The sequence below is a fragment of the Trachemys scripta genome, chromosome 16 (assembly GCF_013100865.1).
Source record: "Trachemys scripta elegans isolate TJP31775 chromosome 16, CAS_Tse_1.0, whole genome shotgun sequence".
NCBI lineage: Eukaryota > Metazoa > Chordata > Testudines > Emydidae > Trachemys > Trachemys scripta.
Window position 1 is genome coordinate 22,585,501 of NC_048313.1, and position 7,186 is coordinate 22,592,686.

The following is a 7,186-nucleotide window of genomic DNA, read 5'->3' on the forward strand; positions in this document are numbered from 1 at the left end:
CTAGTACAGGGTGGGATCTTCAAAGGAGACTAAGGCAAGGTCCAGCCCCAGAAATATCTGCCCTCAGCTGGGAAAAGATGGTGCTAAAGCATGCTGGTTTTAACACTAGACCCTGTAACAGGACACATAGAGGCTAGTCTGGCAATGGACTTTAACTCAGTCTTTTTCATACAGCCGCGAGGGGCATTTTGAGGTCTTACTGTGTTAACAACTAGATTGATTGTGAGGGCATCAATGGTTGCATCTGCAGGGAAATATATTCTGGGCCAGCAAGCTTGGGGGCCTGGGGTGTCCTCCAGACTGTTTTTTCAGATGTATCTAATATTTTATTTATTTTGTTCTTGGAAGTTATAAATAGGTATATTTCCATATATTATTATTATCTCCTAGAGCTGGAAGGGATCCTGAAAAGTCATTGAGTCCAGCCCTGTGGCTTTACTAGCAGGACCAAGTACTGATTTTGCCCCAGATCCTTAAGTGGCCCCCTCAAGGATGGAGCTCACAACCCTGAGTTTAGCATGCCAATGCTCAAACCACTGAGCTATCCCTCCCCCTCTAAATATATATGGAGATATCCTATCTCCTAGAACTGGAAGAGACCTCGAAAGGTGTTGAAATGTAAAAGCTCAAACTAATTCACATGGGGAAGCACTGTGCCCCCAGACTCCTTCATGTCTTTGGTGCCTTGTTTCTACTTTAAAGGACTGGTCCTCAAGTGCATATGGCAGGGCATAATTCACAGTCCTGGATAAGTCTATGAAGTGGAATTGTCCCCCGCCAGGTCTCATTCTCACTTCCCACTTCAAAGCAGGGGCAGAGAATCCCTTGTGTATTGGCCTATCTGCTGCTATTGCTTCTCTGCAACTAGCTGTTTGCAAGGCAGCTGCTCTCTGACCCTGTGGCTCTGAGCTGGTGTAGGGGATGCAGTTACGGTAGGTTTACAGATCATTGGGAGGTAAAGGCCTAGTAACCTTACCAAGGAGACTTTTATCAGCCAAACTATCAAGAAACAAACCTCTTGCTTTGAGCTTCTTTTCATCAGTCAATATTAATTCAGGATAATGCAATCACCTAATCCAGCCAATGAAGACGCTTCTGAGTCTCAGCAGTATGTAATGACCCTCTTATCACAAAGTGAATTAAAGGCCTGAGGGTTTCACAACTGGAGACCTTGATTCCAGGCTGAACCTGATAGATTAGGAAAATTCAACTATCCATTACAATTGTGAGGTTAACTATAAGGCGAAATGTTACCAAAAAGGGCCATAGTTTTGGGACTTTGTGTCAGGAATCAGGAAACCCACATAGTCTCCTGGCAACCTAACCAGCACAGCTGGCCTGTAGTGGCCTGTTTGATTGGCTGCCCTGCCTGATTGGTGGGAAGAGTCCACAGATCAGCTTACTCCCAGCAGCAGGAGCAGTGGTGGTTGTTCAAAGTCTTTGTTCCTGTCTGTTAGCTGCTTGTTCCAGCCTTGCCTTGTTCCAGGTAACCTGGCTCTGACCCTTGACTCTGTTTCCTGACCCTGGGCTCCTATTCCTGGCTACTGACTCCTGCTCTGATGGGGGGAGGGTTTTTATCAGCAAATAGTAAAATATTGTTTTCATTTCTGCCTGGCCCACTTTCCCCTTCCCCCAAACCTCCTAACACAGTTATGTCTTGACATATTCAGCAAATGTCAACTACTAAACCTTCCAATGAAAGGGAAAACAGCTAGTAACTGGCTCAGATAAAGTTAATGACCCATATAATACCATATTGCTAGGCAGGTATAACTTCCTATGTTCCTCAGACACCTGGCTCCCTCTTTACACATCTCACCTGGAAACCTGAGTTTTCTCCCCCTCGTCTCTGTCATTGACATTGAGTGAGTGCATCAGGAGTCCAGATTAAATGCCCATTGAATAAATGGGATTCCCTCCCAAGTTGGTTCTAGTGGGTCTAAGATCAGGCCCTAAAGCTATTTTCCCCTACCCAGAGGGCCAAATTCTGCTCTCATGGAGACCAGTGTAAATTTGAAGCAACTCCACAATCTACAGGGTCAGAGCCTGGGCCTGTGTTGTTTGATTTTGACTTTGGGATCAGTAGTTTTGTGTTGTGTATGATTGATTGCAGATTAATGACCCTTTAAACTTAATACTCCATTATCAGCTGCTGTGTGCAGCAGAAAATGTGGGTTATGGGTCAAATTCTCCCCTCAGTTACACATGTTTCCATCTTCCATGAATATCAACTAGACCAGTGATTTTCAACCTTCTTTCATTTGTGGACCCCTAAAAAATTTCATATGTCCTTGCAGACTCCTTTGGAAATCTTGGAGATAGTCTGAGGACCCCCAGGGTGTGTGGACCACAGGTTGAAAATCACTGAATGAGAGTCACTTACATTAAACGAGTAACAGAATCCCATAGAAACTAGAGCTAGATGAACAACAAGGAGTGTGGTGGCACCTTAAAGACTAACAGATTTATTTGGGCGTAAGCTTTCGTGGGTAAAAACCTCACTTCTTCAGATGCAAGATGAGAAGAGCTAGATGGAAAGGATCTAACAGGGCATGTAGGCCAGGGCAAGAAGCCTTAGCCACCCACTTTCATTAAAATTGGGCACCTAAATCCTTTAGGCTTGATTGAAAATGCTGTTCTCCTGCCAGGAGCCGCTGCAGGACTGTTCCAGAGAAGGTCTTCTCCAGGGCCACCCTTTTCCAGGCCAGTTTTAAATGTCTCAATGTCAGATTGAATTTCACCATCTTTCCCTCTCCACTCTCAGCTTCAGCTTAAGTGGGGCAGCAGGAACACTTCCGGATGAGTTTGTATTTGTAGTTTCTCATGGTCTTGCTGCCTACTGCTTTGTTCTTTATTATCTGGCATTTGTTTTGAAATAAATTAAGGCTCTGACTCCTGCTCTGGAAGGAGCATCGGTGAGTTAATTGGGTCAGGGAAGCTCACTCAGAGTTTGCTGACACCTTCTGATAATCAGGCCTTTAATTGTCAGCAGGAAGGGTTGGAACTAGGGTGACCAGATCACCCAAGTCAAATATCGGGACGCGGGAGTGGGTGGGGCAAAAACAACAACAAACACCCTTCCTCCACAAGCGCTGGAGGGAGGCCCCAGAGACGCAGGGGGAGCGCAGGGCCGGGGTGAGTGAGAGTCCGGCCTGGCCCCGAGCAGGCAGGACTCAGTAGGGAGAGGAGGGGGGCAGCCCGCGGGGCCAGGCGGCGGCTGTTCTCCCCTCCGGGCAGCGGGACTCGGGAGCAGCCACTGCTGTAGCTCCCACTGCTGCGGGGGGAGGAAGCGGCCGATGGCCAAGCTCGGCAGCTGCGGCTCTGGCGCCCGGGCCCGAACCCCCGAGCCTGGGCCTGCTGCGGGGACCCAGCAGCGCGCACGCTGCACCCAGCCCCTGGCCAGTCGCGTCTGGGCTGGCTGCCTAGCTGGTGCAATCCCGCGGTGGCCCCGGAGTGGGGGCAGCAGGCCCCAGCGCCCCCATCCCGCTCGGGTCCCACAGGGGAACGAACGGGCCTGGGCTGCTGATGCCTCCGTCCGAGGACTGCTGCGGGATAGCACCAGCAGGGCCGCCAGCCCAGACGCGACTGGCCAGGGGCTGGGGGGAGTTACGGATGTCCTCAAAACGTGGTTTAAAAGCTGCAAGTTAGAGAGAATCCACCATTTACACTAGTTTAACCTGCTAGTGACCTGAGCCCCATGCTGCAGAGGAAGGTGAAAACCCCCCAGGGTCTCCGCCAATCTGATTTGGGGGGAAATTCCTTCCTGACCCCAAGTATGGTGATCAGTTTTCTAGGCTGCAGACAGCTCTACAGAAATCATTTCTCTGGGATTCTTGCTTCAGGGCATTACTTTAGTGATGATTTTAGCCTCTTTCAGGGTCTGGAATTGGGACAATAGAAGGTAGGGTAGGTATAGGTCATCTAATCCAGACAGGGCCAGCTCCAGGCACCAGCTTGCCAAGCAGCTCTGACTCCTGAGCGGCCACTCCGGAGAGGGGCGGCATGTCCAGCTATTCGGCGGCAATTTGGTGGACGGTCCCTCGCTCCCGCTCGGAGCGAAGGACCTCCCGGCAAATTGCCGCCGCAGATTGCGGCTTTTTTTTTTTTTTTTTTTTTTGCGCCGCTTGGAGCGGCAAAAACCCTGGAGCCGGCCCTGAATCCAGAGCCCTGCACTGAGGTGCAGGACTAAATATTATCTAGACCATACCTGACAGCAGTTTGTCTAACCTATTCTTAAAATCCTCCAAAGATGGAGATTCTACAATATCCCTTGGTAATTCGTTCCAGTGCTTAATTACTCTGACAGTTAAGAAGTTTTTCCTAATTTCTGACCTAAATCTCCCTTGCTGCAATTTAAGTCCATCGCTTCTTGTCTTGTTCTCAGTGGTTAAGTAGAACAATTTATCACCCTCTTTTTTTTTTATAACAACCTTTTAGGTACATGAAGACTGTTATTATGTCCCTCATCAGTCTTCTTGTCTCCAGACTAAACAAACCCAGCCGGTCAGGGGTGTTGTTAAGCCAATCTAAGTCTTTGTGGAGACACTACAAGATTGACAGAAGAATCTTCTCATTCTCTGCTTTCAGAAACAGAGCTCAACACCTGAAGGAGATCAAGGGAGCAACCGTCTTTGGGTGACTGTTGTAGCAATAAGCAATAATGAGGGCTAAGGAAGAAGAAATGGGGGACCCACCCCCATATTCTTCTCCCCCCAGGATATGTTTAAAACACCTACGAGAATGTCCTGCACAAAACATCCTAACACTGAGACATTAATGCAACATTATGGCCCAGAAGGTTTCCCTCCTGCAATAAAGGTGAACTTAAAACATTAGAGCTGAGACTTCTAAATACTCAGATGGTAGTAGATTCTTAGCTAAGGTGCCAACTGCAGCGTTCACTTTGTTTCTTTGTAGAAACAAAGAGATAGCAGTTCTTCCCTCATGGATTCTTTGGCAAGGAGGGACTCAGCTCTCTTACTGTCGCCACAAAAGAGAAAATCTTAGAAGTCTTTATAAAATCTTTAGTCCTCCCAGCACCCCACTAGAACGGCAGGAACACTTTCTTCTTCCCAGGGATATTTGATTCTCACTACAGCTAGAAGTCTGTGGGCAAGGCTAAATGGTTATTGCAGGAGCTGGTTGAATTATTTGCTGTGGAATAACGATCTTGCTCCTATTGAAATAAATGGCAATCCTCCCGCTGGCTTCAAAGGTACAGCATCAGGCTGAATGTGCATTGGAAATGTCGACCTTTTTTCTCTTTGCAAGCAATTTACAACTTGATCCAGACTTTCTTATTCATACTTTGCCAGGTAGTTCATGCAAATAATTTCCAGCCTCTGGGAAATTGTTCTTTGACTAATCACTATTCTTGATGTGAGTCTGGTCACCTGACTCATGGGATATGTCTGACGTGTTGAAAACTGAGGATTAATGGATAACAAATAATGCACTTACAAAATCCATTTTTGGATGAATAATTGTAATGCAATGTCCCAGTGCATGTGATCGGGATTCCCTCCAGCAGACCCAGTGAGGATCAAACCTGCTGTGTATTCATAGCTAACAGAGTTATTCTTATAACCGAACTGCTAGGGGGTTGTGATTTTTGTAAGTCTCACTTACAGCCAGCAATCTTAACTCTGCCCCCTGGGCTGGCCAAGATTAATCAATCTCTAATGGTGACTCCACTGTACCCAGTGACGGAGTGAAGTTGATTATTATGGTGTGTATTCATATGCTGGATCTCACAGTAAGCAAGTGAATGCTAAGGGGTACCTGAGGTTTGTGCTGCACAGGACTGACTTTCAACCTTGGTCATGAACGCCCTGGGTTCAGTCCTTCCTGACATCCGTGGTATCTGTGTGGATGCAGCCACAGTTCATTAAATAATAATTTGCCCAAATATAATTAATATTTCAGAATTCATAAGCATTTCCCCAAATACCCAGCAAATGGCCAAATCCTCTCAAGCAATGAATGCCATAGTACAGTGGTTCTCCAACTTTTGTACTGATGACCCCTTTCAAATAGCAAGTATCTGAGTGTGACCTCCCTTATAAATTAAAAACACTTTGCATCCAGCATTTATAATGGTGTTAAAGCGGGGTTTAGGGTGGAGGCTAACTGCTCGCGACTCCCCATGTAATAACCTTGCAACCCCCTGAGGGGTCCCGACCCCCAGTTTGAGAACCCCTGCCATAGTATCACCAATAGCAGCCCTGAACTTGCCAATTTGATACATTAATCCTTTTATGTGTTATTTTGTGTCCGCTATCTTTGCCCATCTTGGAGCTGGCAAGTGGGGATGCTCCTTTAGTTGGTCTCCCTGGGAAATGCATCAACTTGCTCCAGTTTCATTTGCCCTGCAGGCTGCAGATGTGAAGAGGTAGTTCTCCATTTCAGTGTGGCTAGAGGAGGATCCGATTCAGGGATGATGCAGTCACTTAGCACCCCCCATCTGAGGAACTTAAAGCATTCTGCAAATGTGAACTAAATGAGCCCAATTCAGCCATGAGACAGGGGCATGTTGTTCTCTCTAGTTTAAAGATGGAGAATATGGGGGGTAAGGGAAGGACATGGGAGTTCTCAGAAGCTGTTACAATTATTAAAGAAACTGAATGTCCTCTACAGTAAAATACATAAGCCCAGATGTTTTCTATTTGATGTTTAAATGTATTTATTGACTTGTTTGAAATGAGTGTAATAAACTTCCAAAGGTGTCTTGCTGCAGCCATGAGTTCAGCAGAATCCATTCCAGGGTCCTAAGCGCTGCCAAAGGATTGCTCGAAAATGTATCTCTGTGCACTGCAATTCCTGCAGAGCTCATGAACTGAGGTGGCTCAGTTCTCAATTTCCAAATTACACCTAGGTGCTCAAAGAAGGGGCAGTGGTGTTATGCCAGGTAACAGACTTAGAAAGAACTGTAATATGGGATATGGTACTCGGTATATGAGTAGTTTTGTCTCTTTACCTTTTAAAAAAATTGCTAATGTCACCCTTAGGCACCATGCTTCCTTGGTTTCAAGTTCCTTAGCTCTAGCAAATACCAGTTCAGGAAATTACATTCTGCCTCCCTAAATTACTCCTGCAGTTTCCATTGGTTACAATATTCACTTTTACTTCCTGTCCTAAACTGTTGTGTAGCGCTGCTGTGTGCTGTATCCTATAAGATAGTTGCTGT